Source organism: Arachis ipaensis, chromosome B5 (assembly GCF_059453495.1).
Source record: "Arachis ipaensis isolate K30076 ecotype BB chromosome B5, ASM5945349v1, whole genome shotgun sequence".
NCBI lineage: Eukaryota > Viridiplantae > Streptophyta > Magnoliopsida > Fabales > Fabaceae > Arachis > Arachis ipaensis.
The window spans coordinates 82,769,366-82,784,891 of record NC_142440.1 but is presented as its reverse complement, the minus strand read 5'-3'; the positions used below and the strand labels follow the sequence as shown (position 1 = coordinate 82,784,891).

Here is a 15,526-nt window from a genome sequence, read left to right as displayed (position 1 = left end):
TGACTTATTTATCATTTATGCTTTCAATCAATTATATTAATAAACAAATAAACTAAATTAACTCTGGTTATATTTGAACTATTCAACAATTCAACATAATCTTTTTAATTTGGATTAACTACTAACGATAGAAAATAAAAAATTTAGAGTAATTCAATATTATGAACATTAATCATTATAGTGAAATAACCTAAAATCATAATGCAATTTATTTTTAAAGAAATAATCAAGTATTATTGTTAATTATGAAATAACCTAAAATGATAATGCATTTTATTTTTAAAGAAACAATCATCCACTAATATCTATAAATAGAAACTATCGTCAAAATGCTTTGATTTAAAATATGAGGGATTAATTACTATTCATTATTAATAATATATCGATTATATAAAAAATTAAAAATATAATTTTCCGCATTTACACCATTAGAAGAATTACCATCATGAGTAAAATTTTGTCAAAAAACAAAGAATAAAATTGCATACATAGTGAATTTAAAAAATAAATATCGTTAAATAATTATGCTTTTTTATAATAAATAGTAAAAAATTAAATATTATAAACTATATTCTTTTAAAAATAACCCTTTTAAGTTGTTATGTTTGGCATGGTTTATTTTTATATAATTTTAATTGACATTATTTTTAATTATAATAATCATTTATCCTTAATTATTATTGTTAAAATTAATAATTTTTCATGCCTTAAAATAATTATCTATAAAAATATATATATATCTTAAAAAAATTATTAAATAAATTTATTCTTTTTGTCCTATTTTCACATTGAAAAATTTTTTGTTCTATATTTTTTAATTGTTATTATGTTATTAGAATTGTTAAATAATATTAAAAAAATTCTTTAAAAATAGAAATAGTGATGGCACCTTAAATAATTAATTCAATAGAATTAAATTTAAACAAATAAGATGATTCAATCAATTATACAAATAATAGCATATTTATAAATATTAATAATAAAAATAGTCTTACTAATGTAAATGATCAATACAATAATTATATAAAAAATAACTAATTACATAATTGTATAATTTTCAAGATCCTATATAGTTGAATCTAATGGACAAATAAAAAAATATCTATATGATAATGTCCTAATATTTTAGCATACTATAAATCATATTATGAATTTATATATCATATTATAATTTTAAGTCAACTCCTTAAACACATTATAACATAAACCATCTAACAAGATACACCAAATTAACGAATATCGGATGGGTCACAACATACACTCTAAACTGTCACGATATTTCAAATAAAAAGAGCATCAATACAGAGAAATCAATGAATATAACTAAATAAAGAACAACAAAGAGACACAAAAAAAATAATAATAAAAAGAATCAATAAAAATATTAACATATAAACCACATACACGAATAATGTATATATTAATTGTGAATCACAAAAAAAAAGACAATATATATATATATATATATGAATTGAAGTACACATGACAAAATAGAATATTACAAAACAAAATTATAGTAATATTTTTTAAAAACAATGTAAAGATGACACATCTTTTTTGTTAATCAGAAGCTAAAAGAAAAAAAATATGCGCCTATAATAAGCAATTAAAATAAATAAAAATTTTTAAAAAATATAAAAAATGTATAAATAAAGATAAAAGAAACAAAAATTAAATAAATTACAAAAATTATACGCTAAACACGAGAGAGAGAGAGAGAGAGAGAGAGAGAGAGAGAGATACAGACAGAGGGGGGGAGGGAGAGAGAAAAGAGAGCAAATCAGTAAAAAATATTTGATCTTGTATAAATAAATGGTATTAAAAAAATAAACTAATTAAATTAATTCATATATTTTATTATCATATTTATTATTTATTAAATAATTTGTTATTTACTCCAATCAAATTAAATAATTAATATAATTAACCAAATTAATTAATTGATATAATTAATTATAATTAATCAATTCATATAAATTATAATAAATGATAAAATTTGAATGTCTAATCAAATTAATTCATTAATATAATAATTAATTATAATTGATTTGCATTAACGAATTAAATGAAATAAATCAGGAAACACCTCAAGATCATGCCACATCAGTTCCATCATTAAGTGCAAAACCCTTATATAATAGAATAGATTAGATATAATAGATAAAATATAAATATATTCTCTTAAATTAGTATAATTATGTATTATTCATTAAATATTAATTGTAATATTGTAATATAATTATAATAATGATATTTTTCTAAAATAAATTTATTTAGAGAAAATAAATTGGTTATTAATAACCGGTGCCATTACTACTACTACTACTACTACTACTACTACTACTACTACTACTACTACTACTACTACTACTATAATTAAAATGATTAAAAATAGTTCCGATTGATAATTGATAAGTAGTTTAATAATGCATTAAATATTGATTTTATATAACTACAATAAAGAATTTTTCTAAATTAGTATAATTATGCATTATTACTTAAATGCTAATTATAGCATAATTATAATAAAGATATTTTTATAAAATAAATTTAGAAGAGAAAAGAGTGCATTCATTTTGGCGGAAAAATGGATACATGAGGAATCGACACCTCACTTCCATTAGCTGGGGGAAAGCCCAGTTTTAGTATATTAAGTAGATGCACCTCGCTGAGTGTGCAAGATTCTCTTTGATGAAGCGAAGGAGATGCTTTTGGATTTATTTTGATACTTAGTATTATTTTCCACTTTTGGAACTTATTATTGCACATTCCTCTTACAGATTTCTATTTTTGGAGAAATAGGATGTTATTTTATACACTTCTAGTTTGTAATATTCTAGTCGACCTTTTCTTCACAAGTCGAGACTAGTACTTATTATCAAGGTTCTAAGAATCAAACTGGTCATCGAACCGCTCTAGTCATTGGTTTACTGGTTTATTGGTCCAACCAGTCCAACCGTTGTTCAATCGAAAAAACCGTTTTAAAATAAAATAATATAAAAATTATAAATAAACATCCTAAAATATAATTATAGTCTAACATAAAATTTAAAATTTCTTCCAAATTTAAAATACTACATAAAATGTTATCTTCCAAATTAATAATCAACATAATCTAAAATCTTAAAGATTGTTAGTACAATTAACCACTCAGAAAAAAATAAAAATAAAAAATAATATTCAATTATCATGTCCTAATCAAACAACTTAAGGACCATGTCTGAAATATTTATGCACAGAAATATAAGAAGAATGAAAAATTGTCCAAAAAGTCCTCCTTCCAAAAAAGGATATGAGCTATAGGTAGATACACATAAAATGAGTCAACCCCCCAAAAATAATTCAGGAAAAAAATTCATACAAGAAATATATAGGTTAGTTCATCAGCATTTGTGGGTTAGGATGAAAGTACCATAGGGTATCAAACAACATTACTATAAACAGTAGCAACATGTTCATATTAAAATCAACAGACAATGCAATGGCTAAGCTAGGAAATAGAGACTGAAAGATGAAAAGGCTATCACAGTTCCATCCTTGCTTGGTAATGTTCACTGGCACCAGAAAGTATGCCCTATATTGGCATATATTGTTACTTCAGATTAGAAAGATAACATAAATTTTAATGATGTGAAAGTCAACGTTATTATATTAATAGTTTTAATACAAAAAAGAAAACTAATATGCAAACTGCACAAGTGCAGAACAACTAATTTCAAAGATGTTGCTCCTTAATCACTGGTAATCCAAACAACTATTAGCTATTTCTCAAGTCAAACTGCAGTAATCACATCTTCTCTTCTTAGTATTGAATATAAGTGCCACTATAGCAGGAAATCTAAGATATCTTTCCTGAACACTCAAGTTTTCTCTCGTGAAATACTTTATAGGGAGATTGTACCTTAACCTTCAAGATTTCCCTTTCGAGAACACCTTTAAACTCTTTAGTTTCCTAATGGTCCTGAAGGAAATTACCCAAATTAAAAACTTCAAAAACCCTACTCCCATAAAATGATGAACTTCAAGGGGGCTTTTAACAAAAGAAAGGTATATAAACATGAGTTTGGGAAATCGGAATTAGAAACAGCAGTAGCAGCATAACAAAGCCATTTTCATCAATAATTTCAACAATAATATTGAAAACAGAAATTAGAACAAAGCAATTTTCATCAACAATGATATTGAAATCAAGAATTAGAAATCAGACATCATAACAATGCCATTTTCATCAATAATTTCAACAAAAAAAATCCCTGTAATCAGAACAGAGCATAAAAGGAAAAACCATGTAAGCACTGTCACTAACCTTCGACAGCGACAAGCATGACGGAGAGCAGGACGACGAAGAGACGGCAAATGGTGATACGACGGTGAGCAACTTGAACAGAGTAGCCACGGGAGGATGTACGCCGAGCAGAGCTAGAATAGAGGGTTAGGTCTCAGAACCTTGGCGAAGAAGGAAGCTGTGGAGAGGTTGACGACCACGAACGGCGGCGATGGAACCATTGAAGAAGCTAGTGTTTTGGTTTTGGGTTTTTGTCTTTTTGAACTTTAAAGAATGAGGGTTCTTTACTGAGTGAGAATGACAAATGCACGAAGGAGGGAGGGTTGGGGGAAAGGGAGCGTTGGTTTTTTTTTTTTAAAAATATGCAAAACGACATTGTTTAGAAAGAACTGGCCAGTTTTTGGTCCGGTCCAACTGGCCCGTTCTCGACCGGGTTGATAGTTTTTGGATGATTTTTAAATTAACAGATTTTCTCATAGGATCGGCCATTTTTATTGCCGGTTCCCGGTTTGACCGGTTTGGTCGGCCGGTCCGGTCCAATTTTGAGAACCATGCTTATTATGTATCTTATTCTGAATCTTATGTACATTATATATATATATATATATTATATCTTTTGCTCTTGTATACGACGTTTTCTCTTGCTTTGACGCTTTGAGTGTGATAACAATTATCATTTTTGTTTATCCTTCCTTCAGAGGCTCCTAGCTATATCATTACCCTTCAAATATTATGCATGTATCTTTTCTTTTAGGTATCGTAATGCCTCACTACCTATGATTTACAACTATAGCATAAGGTTTTGTGTGGTAGGGTGTTACAAGTTTGCCATGCAGGAGCTTGTTTCTCCCCTGCGAGTTGCTGCTTCCGTTGTTCTCCGCCACCGCCACTTGCCTCCATCAACTGCGATGCTACCCTTCCTCTTTCATCCAATTATATCTTCTTCCTTTCCTTCTCCTATTTTTTTGACATTGTTGCCATTTGTTAAACCCTAACCCTACACTTCTCTGCCCCTATTTTATCCCTATAAAATTAGTATCATTAGTTTACTTGGATGTGATGACCTTGGTTGAATTGTTCACTCATGATTATCTAATTATTTTGATCTTCTGATTTTGTTATATTTATATTTTCTGTGGAGACTTTAGTAGTCTTAATAAGAATATTGATAGTAGTGTCTTGATTGTGTTAATTTGTTTATACTGAAAATTTATGAATTGTTGTCTACTTGTAACTTGTTTTGTTTGATTAGTCTAATAACTGAAAGTATAAAAGCCTTAATTTGATTTCTTTTTCTACTCTAAATTTTAACTAGTTACTTAATTTTTATTTGGATTGGTCTTGTTAGTAATTTTGGAGATGCCATGTGAAAGGTGCATAAGGATCAATTGGAGTCTGGTTGCGCCATTTTGATGCATAATAAAGTGAGATTTTTGCATTTTTTTTGTTTTGTTTTCTATGTTGTGAAATTTGACTTACTTTCTTTCTTTCATGTCATATTGAATTTCACAATTGTTTAGATTTTAGTTATTGGATTCATAGTTTTGGGTGCTATTCCATGAGAATTAAGTTGGTACTCAAAATTTTCTAGATTTTGAGATTAATAATATACCTATTTCAACTTTCTAGAAAGTAATGGAAGTTATTGTGACCGTTGCTATAGGGTTTTGCTATACTTTTGTTGTGAAAATTGACTTTTTTTGTTAGTTTGTTTATTCGGCACATGCAATTTTCAAGGACCCTAGGATTTGTATAGATAATTGTTGTTTTGACGTTCAAATAAGTAATACGTGCTTATTATGAAATGTGAAGATATCTCTGGTGTAAGTCACTAATTTAGGTCATATGCACTTATAATTGCAATTTTAATTTTCCTAAGGTAGAATGAAAATGAATTTAGCAATAATTTGCACTCTCTCATGAAGTAATAATCATGTATGAAACGATTTTGTAGTGTGGTGCAATAGATATTGAACATGTTTTTATGTATCATTAGATTGTATAATGTAATGTCTTGTTGATGTTTTTGACAACTTGTTGGATATTTCAAGTTTCTTTTGGACGTATAATCTTGGATTGCTAGCTATGATAATTTTTCTAATAGAATGCTTACCTGAAAGTTGATATATTATTATTGTTTTTGGTATATATGAGTTATCTTCCTTTGTTGTAGACTTGTAGTTCATATGGTATCATCGATTTTGACAACATGTTCTTAGATTGGATACTTAAATCTATATTTTTAAATGTTTGTAAATCATTTATCTATGGTTCATTGTAAATATTAAGTAAATAATTTCTCTTTTGATTTTTGATTTAATTTTCTTCAATTTTTGTAACTGAACTTGTTTGTGAACTTTTAACTAAAAATTATAGACAAATTATTATTAAAAAATTATAAAACTTTAAATTTTGTTAGTTTAGAAATGATTGAATTTTAATATTTAAAATTTTATATTCAATTTTCAAACATTTTTTTAAATTTAAATTTAAATTTACCGTCGGATTTACCATCGATTAAATCCGTCTGTAACTATTAATTTAATTATTAATAAAAAAAATATATTATCGTCAGATTTACCAAGAAAAAAATTCAATGGCAACAAGCTCTAGAATTTTGTCAATTAAAAGTTTATATCCGCCACTAAATCCACCGGTAATTAGCGGCGGACGAAAAAATCCAGCGGTAAATAGTTACTTGCGAGGTATATACTGTCGGATTCATTCTGCCGTTAAATTTGCCGATGAATCTGACAGTATCTGACGAATTTCTTGTACTGATATAGAATATATACATTGAAATAAAAAATACATATTAAAAATATCATAAATTATATGTGTATTCAAGCTCAAATAAGTTGTACATGATTTAGTGGCTAATTTTTTATGTGTAGATAGTAATATATATTCGCAAATTTTATCTCATTAATGAATATATTTATCTCTTATGTTCTCTTTTAATAGATTCTAAAAATACATGGAATAATTTTCTAATGTTAATCTTATCGCAAATTTATCTCTTTTCTAATTTTTTTCAAAAACAAACAAATAAGCTCAATATAAGATCCGATTTAAAATAAATGTTTGTTATTAATCTATATATTATATTATATAAAAATTAGATTTCTGTACTTAATGATAAAGTTGACGTGGCATGCTTCTGAAAGTATTTTTTAATTTATTTTTTTTAACTCATTAAATACAATTCACTATGATAAATTAATTATATCAACTAATTGATTTAATTAGATATTTAATATTTCACATATTTATTATAATTTATATCAATCAATAAATTATAATTTATTATATTAGTTATTTTGATTCATTAAATTATAAGGAGCATAATAAAATAGATTATCTATTACTTATTCTAACTTAATGCAATAAATACAGATTAATTTGGTTAAAAAATTATTATCTCTTGTATAAAATAATAAATTTATAACGATATTAATTATGAAATAATGTTGTTATTAATTATTATTATTATTATTATTATTATTATTATTGTTGTTGTTGTTGTTGTTGTTGTTGTTGTTGTTGTTGTTGTTGTATTATATTAGTATTAGATATTATATCACACACAAATTATATAATTTACGTTGAAAAAAAATTATACAATTTATGTAATGAGCCAATATGAAATCATGTAAATTTAAGGGCTTAATTAAAATAAGGTACTTTGTTAACTATTTAAATTGAATACAATAAATACAAATTAATTTAGTTAGAATTTTATTATTTTCCAGTTTTCTATATATAAAGATGACATAACACAATTGTAAAAACTACAAAAAAAGCTCTATTGCTTAAAGTGTCGCGAAATGCTAAAAAGAGCGTGGCGATAGCTTTTCACCACGCTTTTTGAGCTACTGGCACGCTTTTGAAAGGGTCACATCTGCAAGGGTGTTGGTCACTCTATCGCCACACTTTTGGTGACCTATTGTCACACTTTTTTTTGCCATGCTTTTATAGATTGCCACATTTAAAAGCGTGGCTGTATGTCAGAGATATGGTCACACTTTAAAAGCATTGCCATATGTGAGATATCGCCACGCTTTTAAAGCGTAGCAATAGAAAGAGATATGGCCACGCTTTTAAAGCATGGCTGTATGTACAAATATGGCTACACTTTTAACGCGTGGCTGTTGATGACTAGTGTACAATATGGCCACTCTTTTAAAGCGTGGCTATAAGTTTGTTTAGTGACATATTATTTTGTTAATCTTCGTAATGAAACCTTACAAAATTCATAGATAATTTTAAAATTTAGACAATGACAAGTAATTTTAAATCAACTAATCCAACCTTCATAAAGTTATCACACAAAAAAAATATGTTTGATCACATGACATGTTCTAACAATATACCAAAAATAAAAATGATAACAACTACTCATGAATTCTTAATACATGAATTAAAATTCCAACAACTATTATATTATCTACTTCCATTACATATACTTCATTACAAAATATATTATATTAAGAAAGAGGCTGAAAGTTAACTAAGTTCTATACTAGTTAACTAATTGAAAGAGGCTGAAAGTTAATTAAGTTAATTAAGTTCTATACTAGTTGTATACTTGGCTTCAAATTGTCTTAATGCATCCACTCCACCATTCATGCCACTATTGATGAGGGAAAGGTTCACTCCCCCTGGTGCTGCACAGAAACTCTGAAACAAAATATAGGAAAATAAATCACCATGCTGATCTGAAGAAGCAAAATGTTTAAATCTGTTAGACAAAAAATTTACACTTACTTGTGTCATCCTTCCAAATAGGGCTGCTGATGAAGAACGACGGCGTTGAGGAGCCATTCCAACTGCACCACTCACTTTAAGGGTACGCTGGAGTAATGAGAAGCGTAGAAGCATTAGATAACCAATAAGCCAAGACATCATTATTCTCCTGTGATTGAAGCCATATATATATGTCAATGAAATAAAATCTGCTAAGAACGAAGAGGAAGATTAAAAGATAAATGTAGCATATGGTTGATGCATTTCACACCTCAATTCCATGCCCAATAGTTTGGATTATCCAATAAAAAACACCAGTACGCTCAACTTAAAACGATCTCCAATGCAATACGGATTTGTATATGATACAGGCTGCAATTGGTCTATTTCCAGCAAAGCCTAAAATGTTGTGCAACGCATCTAATGAGCAACTCTTGATTCTCTAGCTATTTCTTATTTAATGACTTTTGTGGCTTATCCTTTATTTCAGAGGATTCTCTGTGATTCATTGATGGAGTATGCATCTCCTGGATAGTTCATAAGAAGATAGAAAACAAGTTAAAAATCCACATAGGAATCATATACCTAAGAAATTAAGGATGAATATGATGCCATGAAAATTATGTGAATATCAAATAACTGAAATAATCCAAAGCTTTGGAATCTTTTTTATCAAAATTGTTATCATCCTATAATTATGTAGAGAGAGAGAGAGAGAGAGAGAGAGATAACAATGATGAAAGAAGATAAGAAGATAGTTAAAAACTTTGAAGGCCTGTCTTACTGGTTGCAGAGACAGCAGAAGCAGAAAGAAGATAAGAAGAGAAACCTAGAAAGAGAAGTAGCAATAAGCCTTTGAAAATTTTTGTGCATCATCTTGAATAATTGAATGATGATGGGATTGAAAAGCCACACACACACACTAACACTAATAAATTGGATGACAAAAAAGAGCACTAATAAGCAGAGATATTGGTATAATGGTACATAGAGAAAAACACTTACTCTTTGGTGCTTAAATAGGTGGCACAATGTACTAAAATAATTTAATAAATAAATTAAATAAAGTTTTTTTTTCTTATAAACCCTTTGTTAAAATTATTCATATGAGTAATTTATATTAGAAAATTGAAGAAGTTAAATTTTGAAGAAGAATTTTTAAGGTATTTATTTTTTAAAAACAGTAATATTTTTATTTTAAATAATCTTAATATGTATTTATGGAATACGTGTTCATAGGACTCACAATTAAACCAAGCCTATAACTAAAAAGGAGACTTTAATAATCAATAAAGAAGTTAATTAATTAATGAATATGAGTCACATGATACTAAATGATTCTACTGTTCATTATTTGTATTACCTGTGCAATGATTCTTGGAGCTGACGAACCTTCTTCTCTGTGTCTTCTAATTTGTGAATCTTTTCTTCACTCGAAGCTTGGATTTCATTATATTTTTTCAAATTAATCAGCTTTCTATTTTTCCATCTCAAGGGAAGTCTGTTCAAAGATAAAGGCACATGCAACATAACTTAGTTGTGATAATAATTAGGCACCTATGTACATGAACTTACGTATATCACTATGAGCATAAGATGATACCAAATTAGCCTATAACAGTAGTAAAATATTTGAAATGTTGGACATAGTTACTTTGAGCCTCTCAACTTTTACTGTTAGTGCATCAATCTTTGTAGTGTCTTCAACAATAACCTCCTTTTCTTGGATAACCGGAGTTGCTTCAATGGTAACCTTCTTTACATTCTCTCGCTCCTTGACAAGCAGAGCATTGGTTTCATTAAGTTTACCCTGCATCTCCTGTAATGAATTCTGTTGTTTCGATATCTCTTGTGCTTTGGACTCTTCGAGGTTGGTTTGCAGAATTTAACATAGTTTACTTCAGGAGTTACAGTATGCATGATTATGTAAAGATATTAAAATAACAAAGTCCACCAACTTATATCTAACTGCAAAATAGACAACACTCTCACCCACAAACTTTTTCCTTGGAGATGCCAGGTGAGTTCTTCCACCTTTTCTTCAAGTTTGTCCTTTGCTTCTTGAAGTGCACCAATTTTCCTTGTAGCCTAATCATGCAAATCAAAAGATATGTCAACCTAGGGTAGGGAAAAAAAAGATAAGAAGCTTAACTATTTCACTTTTAGCCATTCAAAAAACCACCAATAGGAGGAACTAAAAGATCAGGGAGCACAAAAATGATGCTTGACATTCTGATGATGCCCATATGGATTTGATATTCCCTTCTATTGTTCACTACATGCTTTAGAGAAACTTACCATCTTCAGTTTCCTGAGTTCTCTCCTGGCCATCTTCCCCCTCCATCTACATTGTGCGACTATTGCTCCTACCTTAAGCCTCTTGTAGTATTTAGAAGCTCTGTGGAACTTATACTGAGCCTGCCATATTTGGACATAGATTTTAAAAACTGATCGTGCTTGTGGCCGGTCCTAATTGATATTATAATAGTTCAACTCAAATCATACATGAATATATACATGTAATTTTTTAGTTGACCCGGTCCTTATTATTTTATTTTAGTTCACCCAAAAATTGCAGACTAAACACAACATTTGAATAAGGAAGAACTAACAAAACAGAGAGTCTCCCTTTTCACATTTCGATAAGAATGAAACACTAAACTAAATAAAACCAAAAAGCTAGAGACTTTGAACAATTAAATCAAACTATTAATACCAATAAACAAAAATTAAACAAAATCAAAACCCTAACCGTGAATGCTTAAAGTATCAAAATTCTAACCATCAATACCATGGCGTTGCGAACACTGAATGTGGATGACAGTTGGCACAGACAGGTGGTGAGGAGGAAGGTTGAGAGAGGGAAACGGAGGTATGAAGAGTGAGGGAGAGGGAGACGGCAGCACAACGACTTCAGAGAGGGAGACGGCAACGTGACGGGTGTTGAGTCATGGAGGGACATGGAAGGAGTGCCGACACAAGGAGCACCGGTGGAGAGGTCTTGAGAGAGGTTGACCAACGAGTGTTATTGAGAGCGAGAGTGAGAGCGCCAGCGAAGAACGACCACTTTTCCTGAGTGAGAAGAATGGAGGAGGAGGAGAAGAGCACTGTAGCTGGGACTCGAGTGAAGAAAATGTGACAGAGAGGGAGCGTTGCAGTTGTGTGAATTAGGGTTAGGGGAATCGGGAATAAGGGTGCCTTCGAAGCGTGCCAAAAAATTACAAGAAAAAATTAAAATTTTTTTGGAACTTTTTGGCCATGCTTTTGAAGCGTGCCAAAAAAGTTACAAGAAACGGTCACGCTTTTAAAACGCCACCATAACAAAATCCTGTCACCACACTTTAAAAGCTTGCCTATTTCCTTCTATGGCTATGCTTTTTAAGCGTGGCCACATCTCGAATCAATTGCCACCCTCATAAAAGCGTGGCCGTAGACCCCTTTCACAGAGCTTTTTAACCGTAGCAAGAAAAAAAGTGGCCAAATCTCTAATCTATCGCCACCCTCATAAAACTGTGGCCACTGACCACTTTTAGCCATGCTTTTAAAGCATGGCAAGAAAAAAGCATGGCCATAGGCCTTTTTTCTTGTAGTGTATTAAATTATTCTTTTATTATCTTTGCTATTTTAACTTTTTTTCTTTATTTTTTTATCTTTATGTATAATTTTATTTTATTTTACTTTAATTTTATTTATCTAATAATAAAATATATTCAAGTTAATTCTATCAGATAATAATTTTTTTCTCCTATATATTTTGATTTATATAGTTACTATTAGCATCATTATTTTTGTTTTCTTGAATCATTCTTTAATTTTTTTTTAGGGATAAGTACTGTTGTGGTCTCTAAGGTTTAGGGTCAAAATCAAATTCGTCCCCAACATTATTTTGGATTTAAAATTATCCCCAATAATTCATTTGGTATTAAAATCATCTTTTTGACTTTTACATACAAAAATACCCTCCATCACCACCACCTTTACCACCACCACCACCTCCCTTACTCCCACCAAATACCAATAATAAGATTCAAGAACATAATATTCAACATCAACAATAACACATTATTCAAATTCAGAAACAACAACATCAAGTTCAACAACAAAATCAACACAGAAGACCGATCAGAATCAGAAGCACAAAAACAATGAAATCAGAAAAATAATAAATCAAAATTAGAATAAGGAGAAGAAGCAGAAGCAGAAGTAGAATCGGTGAGGTGTAGTGGCGAAGACATTAAGTGGCGGCGAGGGCAGTTGCAGCAGCGGCAGTGGCGGATCGCGACGGTGACGAGGCACCCCTCTTCTTCGCGAGCTCCTCGATAGTGGCAAGAAATGGCGGCAAGGCTCGCGTCTCCTCTCTCCCTCGCGAGGTCTCTCTCCCTCTGGTTCTGATTCTTGATAGTGACGGCGGCTCCAAGCTTCGCCGGCATTGTCCCCACTTCTCCCTCTTCTTCTTTCCCCTCATCTTTCCTTCCTCCTATTCCTTTCCCATCTTCTTCCCCCCTCAAATTCTTTCCTTTTTTTTTTAATTTTATAATTTTTTAATTAGTGATAATTTAGTAATAAAAATAAAAAATTTATTAAAAATGACGATTTTAATACCAAATGAAACGTTAGGGATGATTTTAAATCTAAAATAACGTTTGGGACAAATTTGATTTTGACCCTAAACCTTAGGGAACAAAATAGTACTTATCCATTTTTTTATGAGTTGACAATTAAAAATAAAAGAAAAGCAAAAAGAGGAAAAAATAAAAAAAGGAAAATACGATGGCCAGAGACTAAAAGGCTAGAACAACAACGTCGTTCCTCAACATTATTATTATTATTATTATTATTATTATTATTATTATTATTATTATTATTATTATTATTATTATTATTAGGAACTTCATTATTTCTTTTGTAACATTCTTTAATATGAGCTTCGTTCTTATGTTGTTGCTGTTGTTGTTGTTGTTGTTGTTATTATTATTATTATTATTATTATTATTATTATTATTATTATTATTATTATTATTATTATTATTATTATTATTATTATTATTATTATTATTATTTTCTTCTCTAATTATAAATCTTCTTATAATAATTCTTTGATAAAATATTTTTTGGTCTCATAGATTTATTTATTTTTTCATTCTTTTTCCAAAAATAATATATATTAGGAAAAAATATACAAATTAAATTTTAAAATAATAAGATATGAAAAAGGAAACCATTAAATTGAGATCTAGAATTTATTTTGATATATTTAAAATCTTTGTATTATTTTTATTGAAAATTTTAAATACTATTATAAAATTTAAGATTTTTATCTCATTGTTCTTAAATTAAGATTTTTATCTCATTATACCATGTATTTTGATGAAGAGTTTTATTTTTTAAAAAAAGGTGTGACATTATATATATTTTTTGGATATAAAGAGTCTATGAAGTTGGAATGAGTAACAAAATTCATTATATATGTCTTATAACATACAAACTTTCAGAATTTTTAGCACAATATAATTGACAAACTTTTAGTTTCAAAACAAACTTCTATGGTACTTTTTATATTTTATTTGATTCATTTTTATAATTTTTCTTTGATTTAACAATTATTTATGATCAATAATAATTCATCACCAATTTGTTTTATATGTAAAGAGAAAATTTGTCAATTATAAAGTATAGAAGACTCAACCAAAAAGTTTAAAAAATGTTGGTTAATTACAAAATAAAAAAAATTATAGATTGTACTTTAATTATGTCATAAATATAATTTGGAACTATTTAAAATTAATTTTTTTTTACCATTAATGTGTGATAAACTACTATTTTATGGTTTATCTTGTGCTCAATTGAATAGATTTTATCAACTCTTTACCCACTTATTCATACTATTTGCATGGTTTTACATTTGCCTTCCTAATTATGTGCTTTGATTGAAAACATGCTTCTTTGGCCTTAAGTTCCCTATGTTTAATCCTCTCTTATTACCATTAGATGCCTTGATATGTGTGTTAAGTGATTTCAGAGATTACAGGGCAGAAATGGCTCAGAAGATGGAAAGGAAGCATGCGAAAGTGGAAGGAATACAAGAAGTTGGAGAAATTGCTAAGCTGTCCAGTCTGACCTCTTCGCACTCAAACGGCTATAACTTTAGCTACAGAGGTCCAAATGATGCGGTTCTAGTTGCGTTGGAAAGCTAACGTCCGGGGCTTCGATTTGATATATAATATGCCATAGTTTCCCTGAAGCTAGACGACGCGAATGCGTGCTCCATGCAGCCGCGTTGCAGTGACGAAAATCAGCGTGTTTGAATTCGCAACCAGCGAATTCTGGGGCTGTTTCTGACCCAGTTTGTGTCCCAGAAAATAAGGGTATTAGGATTTAGTTTTTAGAGAGAGAGGTTCTCTCCTCTCTCTTAGGATTAGGATTTAGGATTTCTCTTAGTTTTAGGAGTGACTCTCAATCCCTGGTTCAATGTTCTTTTTATTATTTTCCGAATTT

At 29.2% G+C, this 15,526-nt stretch overlaps 1 long non-coding RNA gene across 1 annotated transcript; it reads right to left on the bottom strand.

The window, feature by feature from the left end:
- Positions 1-3,077: 3,077 nt before the first annotated feature.
- LOC148564786 (uncharacterized) lies at positions 3,078-10,020 on the bottom strand. The gene is made up of 3 exons (XR_015883744.1): positions 9,303-10,020; positions 9,053-9,200; positions 3,078-3,961 (listed from the first exon to the last, which is right to left on the bottom strand). It is a non-coding gene; the product is annotated as an uncharacterized LOC148564786 (long non-coding RNA).
- Positions 10,021-15,526: the final 5,506 nt, after the last annotated feature.